We start from the raw sequence: 12,758 nt of genomic DNA, 5'->3' as shown, positions 1-12,758 counted from the left end.
TTTTCAGAGGAACAATAGCATTGAAAATATGATGCATTGCATTTGTATATTGTACAGGGAGAAAATGTACAAAGATGCACACAAAAATGATGTGCGAAGCTGTATAGGATCTCCAGATTACATTGCTGTACATTAAAACGAAGAAAGTAGGTCAAATCAAGGTCAAAGAAGGTCAGTTTTGCGATGTGTGTTTAAAACTGTACAAGTGGTCTAAATTTTATGCCAATACCTTAAACAAGAGGGCCATGAAGGCCCTGTATCTCTAATCTGACCTATTGACCTTAAGATTATCCAGATTAACATTCTGACCGAGTTTCATTAAGATATGGTCATAAATGTGGCATCTAGAGTGTTAACAAGCTTTATATTTGATTTGACCTGGTGACCTAGTTTTTGACCCCGTCTGACCCAGATTCAATCTTGACCTAAAGATTATCAAGATTAATATACTGACTAAGTTTCATCAGGATATGGCTATGAATGTGGCCTTTAGCGTGTTAAGTAGCTTTTTCTTTGATTTCACCCGATGGCCTAGTTTTTTTAACCCATATGACCTAGATTACAACTTGACCTAGATATCATCAAGATTAACATTCTGACCAAGTTTCATTAAGATATGGTCATAAATGTGGCCTATAGAATGTTAACTAGCTGTTCCTTTGATTTGCCCTGGTGACCTACTTATTGACCCCACATAACCCATTCGAACTTGACCTAAAGATTATCTAGGTTAACATTCTGACTGAGTTTCATGAACATACAATCATAAATGTGGCCTCTAAAGTGTTAACAAGCTTTTCCTTTGATTTCACCTGGTGACCTAGTTTTTCGCCCCACCTAACCCAGATTTTAACTTGACCTACAAATCATCAAGGTTAATATTCTTACCAAGTTTTACAGAGATATTGCCATAAATGTGGCCTCTAGAGCATAAACTAGCTTTTCCTTTGATTTGACCCGGTGACCTACTTTTTGACCCATCTGACCCAAATTTGAATATGACCTCAAGATAATCAAGTTTAACATTCTAACCAAGGTTCCTTTATACAAGGTCATAAATGTGGCCTCTAGAGAGTTAACTAGCTTTTCCTTTGTTTTGACCTTGTGACCTAGTTTAAGATCCCACATGAGCCAGATTCGAACTTGACCTAAGATCACCAAGATAAACATTCTGACCAAGTTTCAGAATGCGGCCTCTAGAGTGTTAACAGGTTTTTCCTTTGATTTGACCTGGGAACCTAGTTTTTGACCTCACCTGACCCAGATTTGAAATTGACCTAAAAATCATCACAATTAACATTCTGACCAAGTTTCACAGAGACATTTCATAAATGTGGCCTCTAGAGCGTTAACAAGCTTTTCCACTGATTTGACCTGGTAACCTAGTTTTTGATCCCAGATGACCCAATATCAAACTCGTCCAAGATTCTATTTAGGGTAACATTCTGACTAAGTTTCATTAAGATTTGGCCAAAATTGTGACCTCTAGAGTGTTAACAGTCAAATTGTTGACGCCGACGACGGACACAGGGCGATCACTTAAGCTCACCTTGAGCACTTGTGCTCAGGTGAGCTAAAAAGAAGAAAGTAGGTCAAGGTCATGGTCAATGGATCATGCAAAAATGGACCATGCTACATATGTATCACTAAGGGCCATCAAATAGTTATACTTAAGGAGGTAGGTTACCTTGATATTTGTAAGTGCGCATGTCCAACCGAAAGCTAACGTGACGATTTACGACGACGTTTACGACAAACTAAATGTGTTTGTATATCCATTCTTCTGGAAATAAAACTTCAACCTGCCTCCGATCTTGTGTTTAATGGTTTAATAATGCAGAAATAATGAATGAATTGCCGCAGAAACGCTTCAAAACATTGTTGCCTTAAAATGACGTCATTGACGTCATGACGTTACGTGTCAGTTACCGCGCAAAATTAATAACTTTTATTTTGAAAGTACGTTATTCTGTGCTTTTTCTTTATTTGAACTATTTTTAAACAGCCATTATTTGCTGAAATACTTTTTATTAGTCTTTTGCTCTGAAAAATGATCAATATTTTGCTTCTTTTATGTGATTATATTGAAATGTTATGCGGAATGTAAGAAAATGGATGATGGTAGCTGATGTGATTGGGAATATAGTTGGCTGAAAGGTAACTTATTACGGTCATTTACAAATAAAAATTGGGCAGTTTGATTTCCCAGTTTCCGTTGATAATTTGTTACTTAAATACTAAAACTAAGCTCTAAAATTGTTCAAATTTCAGTAAAAAATTGTGGTGTCTTGAATTAAATTGATGTTACCATGGAAACGAGGCCCGTGACCTATATGTCTAATTGTAAAATTCAAAAGCGTTGACACTGGTCTATTTATGGAACACAGCTTCGGCTTTTTATTTTCATTTCAACAATATCCATGAGAATAATAGCAGCATGCAGAACGGGTTTTCAATAAAAATGTCAGACGACGGGCACTGCTGTAAGTATTTTAAGCTGTGAAATTTGTTAAATTAACTGCAATTCATACGAAAATATTACTAACGTTAGAAATAAGATGTTTTAAAGCTACATTAAGAAGAAAGATAATTTTATATAATATTTTTTTATAAGAAATTACGATAAAAAGCAACATATAAGCTATTTTAAACATCTCTGTTGCCATGGTTACTCTAAACTTTAAGAAAAACATAGTACTATGTAAAGTTCTTGGTATTTTGCTAATCATATTACCCAAATATTCCATGTTAGTCAATAACAGAATGGCACTGAAGCCGTCGAAAAACCCGTTTTCATACATAATTGTTGAAAAATGAGAGAAAATGCGTTACCATGGAAACACGAGCCCCGCGACATATACATTTTAAGCTTTTATTAGAAAGCTAATGCGCATACTAGTAAAATTATTAATTATGCAGACTTCTACGGATAACAATGAAACCAAAATACACTGAAAAGTGTTAAATATCCGTATTTTCCTTCTTCTTTCTATATAAAATACCTTAAGAGGGTCATGTACTTCAAACCTGGATAAAAATTGTACTTGAAGGGACAGAGATAAACGGAACTGAGATTGTAGCAGTTAAAACATTAAATTACACGAAATACAAAAAGTCACTGCGGTTCAACTAATTTGAATTTACCCTGGTAACAAGGTAACCTACCTCCTTAACAGCAGAACATTAGTGAAGCTTTTTCCAATGTAACTCTATTTATATTTGAAACCAATACCGGCCTGCGGCCGGAAAAAAGGAATAAAATGATGATCAATACGAGTGAAATACAAACTTACAAGTTTATTAACAAAACTCCGAAAGACACCGCCCATAACCGTGATAACATATAACAAACAGTCTTAACATTTTACAAAGAAAAGTTTTAATAGTTCGTGTATATCTGTATGATATTTGTTAAAGGGACATGTTCTAGAACGTCGGGAGTAGATATAATAAACCTATATTATTAGCTAAATGAACCAAAAATAACAAAGAAATGAAAACTCACAAAAGAAAATGCCCCAAAAAATGTCATTTAAGGTTCGTAAACAGCAATATAGAGACATTTTATAATAAATTGCTATCAACCCTTTTATTGTACAATAACAACATGAAAAATATATATGATTTAAAATTTTCATTAGTAAGACCGATAAGCCATGTTTTTTTTTTTTTGTAAGAACAATAAAGCGTTTCAATATCTATCCAACGGTACACCTGTTAACTTGCTACCTATCTATTCCCTCCTGGATTAGCGCGTTGTATATGTTGCGGAAAAAAACAGGAATTGTGTGTGTAAAATTATAAATTCCCCGTAAATAAATCAGTTTCGGATTGTGTTTGGATGTATCAATTTATTAATTTGTTCATAACATTGGCACAAGTATGTATTAAATCGCTATCGTGAGGTGCTGTTAGCGTTGTAAATATTGTCGTTTTTTTATAAACACTATCCGTATGCTGTTTGAATAACTGGGAAATGTCAGTTATTTCAATTAAATTTTGAATGTAAAATGTATGCATGTGCAGTTAATGTGCAAAAGAAGCTACGGTTGGATGAAGGTAATATACAGACTACGTCTTACTGTGATTTTATGTTATGTAAATTTTGTGTCGTTCATTTAATAAATATCGTATTTCTTTATCATTTAATTTGATTTCTGACTTAAAGTCAGTGTTACAGGAGTCCAGCGTTCGTCTCTGCTAGCTTTCGTTATATGGTTTTTCGTAGAAGATAAATCGAACAAAACATTTTGGGATACGGATTTTAGAAATTGATAAAGGTAAGAAGTCTTTCTAATAAAAGATAAGCGAGGAAATATAACTTTTACGTTTTAAGGTTGCAGTTTTTCTTTTAACAGACACTCTAGTGGAAATTATATCCAGAATAGCAGATTGAATTGTGTGTTACACATGGTTTGGCTTGGATAAACGACGCATAAAAATATATGTACATATCGGAAAATATCCAAACTTACAATTAGGCTATGATGCAGTTTTTCTGTGAGAAAAATCTGGAGGTAATCCGAATGATGGAATGGGATATATTGCGCCACCTAGTAAGTAACGATAACTCACCGCTATCAAACATTAGGCTATAATGTGTTCTATTCCATGTGTTCTGTGCCGAGGATTTGAGTATTTCTGCCATGCCTGGTTGATATTACGATATACGTTTGTAGTGACAATATGTATTTTCGTGATAACCAACCAGTTACTCCCTTTCGGCAGCCAACATGAAACAAATATGCTTAAAATGTGTAAAAAAAAAAAACTAATGTAAAAGAATACAGCATGTATATTTAAAGGCGCTCTCTGCAATTTCTTTGGTTTAATTATTCGTTAAGTGAAATCACTTAAAACAATAATAACATTTGCTTCAAGCTAGAATTAATTTATTACATGGTATTATCATTTATGGCGTAGTGGATGCGATGGGAATGGTTCTGTAACCTTTATCACAATGAGACATAGTGTACCTGTAATACTAGTAACATATTATTATGATTATTGTTATATTATACCATATTTATATAGCACTCTTTTCATACAAAATATGCGTTCAAAAGTGCTTTACAAAGACATAAAGAACATACATACATATACACATAAACATTAAACGTAAAAGATTAAAAGGAATAATAGTTAAAACAAGATCATCCATAAATTATGTTCAAAGTTAAATTACATTACATTGTGTGGACGGATAGCTCAGTGGTTTGCACACTGACCTTCCAATCCTGAGGTCGGGGGTTCGATCCCCGGCAGCTACTCGGGAATTTTCAGAAACGCTTTTCAGTGTTTCCCACCCAACTAGAGATGTACTGGTCAGGAACCCAGGCAATCCTTGCGTGTATCAGTGCTATACACTGGGCATGTTAAAGAACCAGGCTGTCTATTCGCAACGAGCTAGGCTAAATTAGCCGGACAAGCCTGTATCTGATTTCTAATCTCTCTGTCATGGGGGCTTTGTCTCACTCTGTCCCTCTGGTCAGATCGCTCTGTGTCTGTACTGGTAGAGGATAAATTATGCGCCCTGTGTGGCTGCATTTGAACTATGTAAAGCGCCTTTGAACGTGAAATTGATCATGAAAAGGGCGCTATATAAATCTGGTATAATAATAATAATAATACTAATTACATACACTATTAAAGGAGAGCAATCCCTTTCTCAACACGAAACAAACCCGTCATGATTTTGTTATTTTTGTTTGTTTTGGGTTTAACGCCATTTTCATCAGTATTTCAGATTTTGTTATTTTGTATATAACATGTGTGAAACAGATGCGTTTCAAGGAATTATTTTTTAAATGCGGAAGTGAGCTTGAATCTCTGATTCTTGCTGGGAGGGCATTCCAAAGCTTTGGAGCTGCATGCTTGAAACTTTTGTCACCATACTTTCCTGTTCGACTCTTCGGTATAATTAGGCACTGGGCCATTTGCCGATCTTAAGTCTCTACGAGGCTTGTACATGTCAAGCATATCGACAAGGTACTTGGGAGATTCAATGTGCAGGGCTTTGTATGTAAGTGTCAAGATTTTGAACTCGATTCGGTGCTGAACCGGAAGCCAATGCAACTCCTTCAAGACTGGTATGATGTGATTGTATCGCGGAGTCTTGCTTAGGATGCGGGCCGCTGTGTTAAATATATACGTTGAAATTTTTGTAGTGTGTCTGGAAATTCCATACAGCAGCGAGTTACAGTAGTCTTCTTTCGATGTAACAAGAGAGTTCACTAAAGACTTGGTAACAACAGCTGTGATGTACTGCCTAGTGTGGCATATTTGCCGAAGTTGTGCATAACTAGCTCTATATATAGTTAACATGCTGTGTCATGACCATGTTTGAATCCATTCTAGCACCGAGATTCTTCAAGACAGACCTCATTTCGAGATAGGGGTTCATGTTGGTAGGAAATAATTTTGGATTAAACGACAAGAAGTATAGTTGTGAGCCATCAGCATAAAAGTGATGATTCAGTCCATGGCTTCTGCAGATTGGACCAAGGGTTTTTTGTACATGATGTAGTAACAACTGACAGTTTTAGTTTGTTCAAGTATTCACATGACAAGTAATGAAAATGTGCAACTCCTCTCACGTTCTTTAGCACCGGCCAAACAGAACTCTATCGCGCATCATTCGAATGCACGCCATTGTCAAAAAGAACCAGAAATATATATGAACACTAAAATATAACAAACAATACTCTGTCTATCCTAAACCGCTTAGCATTCCCATTCCGTTTGTATATGATGATTGCATGTCTAATAGTTCAACGAGTGATAACTTGTATATTGTATAACCTTTACTTCAAACAGGAATTATACTTATATTATTAATAAGAAACTTTAAGCTGGCTTGTTAGTTACATACCACATCACAAACCTATATCTATATATGTATTACAGGTACTGTATCTATCAGTTTCTATTAACCCTTAACACGTTTGATTCTGCCTTTGCGACCAGTGCAGATCATAGTCAGCCTGCATGTCCGTGCAGTCTGATCATGATCTGCACTGTATGTCATTTAGTCAACAACCATTTGATATGCACCCCTTTCAACATTTTATGACACTTTCCAAATTAAAAGATGGACTAATTCATTATAAACAGGATGCTGGACTCGATCCTTGCTGGTCGCAAAGCCACTATGTTGGTTTTCTCATGGCGCGGCTCATATAATAAATGCGTAAGCTGGCGACTTGACCATATTCTTATGTCTTTAAAGTACAAGCTCTTATAGAAGATATGATAAAAAAGAACGAGGGTGGATTGTAAAAAACAACTGAAGTGACGATAGATAAGATAACATTAAATACGTCAAGCTCAAACTTAAATGTTGAGGTAATGATGTGCCTAATATTTTTATTAAATGGTCACTTTTACGATTCTAAACACTTTAATGCTTTTACGGATCTTGGTTTCACGACTTCGATAGTTGCAAATAAAATCCCATACCTTAACATCTTTTTTTTTGGAAGAAACGGCTGTTCTTCCTTTCATACCATTCATGTTGTTTCGTTTTGACAAATAATGGGGAGCAACGAAAACTAACTCAATGTAAAGTGGGGGATTGCAAGATGTAGCGCTATTGCAAGGGGAAAGGAGGGGCAATATGCGGAGTGAGGAGGAGGAGGAAAAAATTCTTACAACAAACAAGAAAACACACACATCAGACAACACAAGACAGACAGAAAACCAGTTGAAAATAGGGGCACCGCCTTGGAACGGTGAGTAACCTATACAAAGGAAACTGGGAGTTTAAACGTGTTTAGGGCATGCCAACCTCGCACGTACTCTATTTTCAACAAGTTAGACCACACAATGTAAATAAAATCCCCGCTGAGAAACACATATAATTATCATAGTGTAAGAATATCCATAAAATATGTAAATGAAGAGTATAGCAAATTTATTACAAAAGAACATATTACTTCACTGCATTTCATTTTCATTATATCCATTTATTCGGTATTAAAATAAGTGTCAGATATCGGTTTCATGATACTACATTTTGTGTATTTTTGTGTTTTCCTTGGATCGCAACATTTTATTTAAATTCCTGAAAAAACATATTGTATAAAACATAAGAGTTTTATGTTTTTTCAAAGACAGTTAATGATTTCTAGCTAAAGTTTACCATACTCCTAATGCTTTCTTTATAACAAAAGTAATTGGAATGTGTACTAAATGTATTATTGTATTCAGTATTGCTAGTTTATACCACATTTAATGATATAAACTTATTTAAATTTGATTTAGATTTCAAGTTTTAGAATTACCCGTAGTTTAAATTCCGCATTCTTGAAAAGAGAACTGGTATCGTATGAGATTGAATTTTGTATGGTTTGAGCCAATGAGCTTTTGTATTGAGCTGACAACACCTTTAACACTACTTAACTACTTTAACTCTCCCACTGAACCCCATCATAGAGCCTAAGGTTTATGTTTATAATTATACATGTTTCTGAAGTGCAGTGATTTACTGCAGACACCCCAAAAACGAAAAGTACTTACATTTGAAAATTTGCTACAGATAAATATAATAAAAATTCTGACATAAAAGGAAGCCTTGATGTATATCGTTGAAAGGAAAGGTTAATCTATTTAATTAGTTTATAAACAATGTTTTCTTAAAATAACTGATGCCTCCTTAAAATAACTGAGCTACACTTATCCTACATAAGTCGTTTGGACAAACAGTGTATTTTTATCTTTGGTTCCAAATCGGCCTTAAAAAATATCATGTCTCTACTAAGAAATGATCATGCAGAGCATTGTATGTGAGGGTCAGTGCTGAGTATAATATTCTGCATGTCTGCACAGCCGATGGAATTGACTATTGCAAACAGTCCTTGTTCTAATCATAGCTGACATGTGCTCTTTTTTTCCAATATTGTGTTAAGAATACCATTCATTAGCGCAATTTAAGGCCTAAAATAAATGCCGGTTCAGGGTAACGCCCAAAGAATTGATTATAAAATAGGTAGGCTTTCTGCCTTTTTACAGAACATCAGAAAATCAATTTTACGCCCGTTTGAAAATAAGGAGCGCAATATGGGACCCTCACCACCCCCTTGCGGGCATATCTTCTTCATCCATGAGATGGAGTGCCGTGCGCTAGAACCAGGTCCATAAGTCTAAGGTCAAACTTTTGAGGTCAAATGTCAAATTCAGTAATGAATTTTCTAGGGTATTTTTTCTTCATGCATGGAAAAATTTTGGTGTAACTTGGCACAATTGTTCACCATAATAAGACACTGTCTTGCGTAAGAACCATGTTTAAGGTCAAGGTCACACTTAGAAATCAAATGACACAAGAATGAGGAGCATTTCTTCTTCATACATTGAGGGATTTTAATGTAACTTGGTACAAATGTTCACTAACATGAGTTGGAAGTCATACGCAAGAACCATATCCCTAGGTTTAAGGTCAAGTTCATCTCAGAGGCCGAAGTTCAGATACAAGGCGGCGGATTTTGTCCGGGGTATGTCCTCTTCAAGCATGGAGGGATTTTGATGTAACTTGGCACAAATTTTTATCATCATGAGACAGAGTCTCATGCATAAGAATCAAGTCTCCAGTATAGAACTACTTCCCTTTCTTGTAACTATAAATAGCTTAAATCTTAATTTTTTTATTAATGGCCGTAGGCAAATATCGGGACCACTGTTTTGAGGTACAGCATTCATGTTTTATCCAATTTTGAGTTGTATTTTGACCTACCTGGTAAGGATTATTGTGTTTTTTTTTTTAAGATTACCATCCCCGTCCCCTTGCTGTTACTATAAATAACTTATAGTGTAACTTTTTTGTAACTGAACGTAAGGAAAAACCAAGGGCACTTTTGTGTGGTGCTACATGGATGTTACCTTCAAAGTTTAGGTTATTTTATTGTCTCTCTCCCTGATAATGAGTTTTTATGGACTAAGACAAACGAAAGAATTATAAGAATTACTACACAACAAATTAATGTTTCATTTGCAAATACAGGTGCTAGTGTAAAGAAATATGCTATGACGACCGTATATTGTGATATGCTGGAACTCTTATTACATAACATGTCAGACAGGGACATACATGGATGATTTTTAACTGTACACCACATATGCGCAGTATAGCTACGACCCAAACAAAAATGCTGCAAGTGTGGGGTAGGTAAAGGAAGAGGTTTCTATCTCCCGGCGGATTTGGTTTTGGGGTTTCCCCCTGAAAATGTTGAAAATATTTTGGCAAGAGATGCGTTATCTTGCTATATTCCAGTCTTAATATGTTTTGTTTGTCATATTTGTACTACATATTACCAAGATAATCATTTAAATTCATAGTTAGGGGCCTCCGTGGCCGAGTGGTTAAGGTCGCTGACTTCAAATCACTTGCTCCTCATCGGCGTGGGTTCGAGCCTCACTCGGGGCGTTGAATTCTTCATGTGAGGAAGCCATCCAGCTGGCCTACGGAAGGTCGGTCGTTCTACCCAGGTGCCCGCTTGTGATGAAATAATGCACGGAGGGGTACCTTGGGTCTTCCTCCACCATTAAAAACTGGAAAGTAGCCATATGACCTATCATGTGTCGGTGCGACGTTTAATAAAAAAAATCATAGTTTATCACACCGCTCGTATTTACTTCATACAACTGGAGCAGCCCCGGATATTTGAGGAGTATAACCATTTTTCGTATAGAGTCCTATGCAACTTTATCCTAATAAGTGTGTGCTTCAATAGGTTGATAGATCTGGCACGATATTTGGCCTATACTAGTATTCATGCATAATTTTATGTAAGATTTTAAAACGTTTAATCTATTTTGTAGATTTCTCATTGTTCCCATTGTTGTTACAATAAATAACCTTTAGTCTCTATCTCCCGGTGGACTAGGGCTTTTGCGTTTCCCCTTGAAAATGTTGAAAATATTTTGGCAAGAGATGCGTTCTCTTGCTATATTCCAGCGTAAATATATTTTGTTTGTCACATTTGTACTACATATTACAAAGATAATCATTTAAATTCATAGTTTATCACACCGCTCATACTTACTAGATACAACTGGATCAGCCCCGGTTATTTGAGGAGTATAACCATTTTTTTGTATAGAGTCCTATGTAACTTTATCCTAAAAAGTGTGTGCTTCAATAGCTTGATAGCTCTGGCACGATACTTGGCCCGTACTAGTATTCATTAATAATTTTATATAAGATTTTAAAACGTTTAATATCTATTTTGTAGATTTTTCCTGTAATTACTTCGCTACAACGACACTAACAAAATTTATTATACCAGACTTAGAATGTTGAAAAATCAGAGTTTCGTGAATTGCTCTATACAATACAGTCTAGGACACAACTTTAATTCAACAGTAACAGTGGATATATCGTTATATTAATTTTCAAAATATGTGCGTCACTGAAATACCATGTCATTATATGATATAATTTATTGCGCAACTGTCAAGTAGCAGGCATATTATATATCGCCAAAGAGACCTAACAATGTGTCTGTTAGGGTAACTGCATCTACTTTACTTTTGTTGCATATGTAAATCGCTCGTATAAAGAATATAATAGTTTTTTAATGTAATCGCTTTTGAAATTTTCGCCAATAACTTAAGGACGTATGCTAGAATTTGGTGCGAAAATTTTCCCAATAACAGAATTTCTTCAAACTTTGGATATTGAAGGACAATAATCTAAGAAACAAAAAAAAAAAATGAAAAAAAAAAAAAAAAAAAATCACAGGTCACCGGTATCGAAAAAGAGTTATCTGCCCTTGAAAACGGCATTTCCCCAAAAAATGACGTTAAGATGTGTCCGACTGTTTTTTTTTCTGCTTATGTATGTGTATTTGTGCGTGCATGTCATGGGCGGTTCCCATAGTGTTGCTTTTTCTTACTTTTCTGTTTGTTTATCTACGTATGTTAGTTTTTGTGAGTGTGTGTGTGTGTGCACGCGCGCGTAAGTGTATGTTTCTTTTGTTTCTTTGTTTGTTTTGGGTTTAACGCCGTTTTTCAACAGTGTTTCTTTTGTACGCGAGTGTCTACAACGCTGTAGGAAAACTGCGTTTAATGGACGTGTCTTCCCCTGTTGAATATTCATCCTTGCTCCACCTTCCTCTAACATCCGACCTCTCTATCTGCCCCTTACCCCACTATTCTTATTTTGTTGTATTTTGCATATATTTATAATATACTTGTTGCTGTGGGCCTACATTGCGATTCATGGCTCTATGGCTGTGTTGTTGTGGGGGGGGGGGGGGGGGGGGGGGGGGGGGGGGCGCTCTGTGCTTCCGGGAAAATCTACATTTACTTTTTATCTTGAATAGCAGAATGAGACGGGTGTTCTGTTTTTGTGCAAACAAATTTTCCGGTATGCCCAAATTGAGTACATCGAGGTTGAATGGACTTACATAGTGCTATGTTGGTATGTTTGTAGAAACAAACGCTCGGTCGTTGCCGTAGAAACATCATGCACAACATCTCTGAGATATGGTCCATAGCTTGTATCCATTAGCATCTTTGTATGTTCATAACCTTTCACGAGATGTCTATTTTATAACAGGAGAATGGCTTTGCGAACAATTCATGGCTTTATCCAGGTACCAGTTCATGGCTAAACTTATATCCGAAGGAGGCACCCGGGGTCTTCTTTCCAACATTAAACACTGTTAAAAATCTGGATATTTAATTTTTTCAATTAAGACATATATTACAAGTTTACCAGTTGAAAAGTTGTTCATCAGATTTTTTTTTCTGAAACAAATTGA

At 35.6% G+C, this 12,758-nt stretch overlaps 1 protein-coding gene across 1 annotated transcript in view; it reads left to right on the top strand.

The window, feature by feature from the left end:
- The first annotated feature begins 4,162 nt into the window (after positions 1-4,162).
- Positions 4,163-12,758, top strand: part of LOC123526491 (ornithine decarboxylase-like) — a 36,075-nt gene continuing 27,479 nt past the window's right edge. The window contains exon 1 of the mRNA XM_053534154.1: positions 4,163-4,280. The gene's annotated coding sequence lies outside the window, so the exon portion shown is untranslated. The remainder of the gene's footprint in view (positions 4,281-12,758) is intronic.

Source organism: Mercenaria mercenaria, unplaced genomic scaffold (genome assembly GCF_021730395.1).
Source record: "Mercenaria mercenaria strain notata unplaced genomic scaffold, MADL_Memer_1 contig_3425, whole genome shotgun sequence".
In the NCBI taxonomy this organism is placed as follows: Eukaryota; Metazoa; Mollusca; class Bivalvia; order Venerida; family Veneridae; genus Mercenaria; species Mercenaria mercenaria.
The sequence above is the reverse complement of the archived record's forward strand: the minus strand, read 5'-3'. Positions and strand labels throughout refer to the sequence as shown.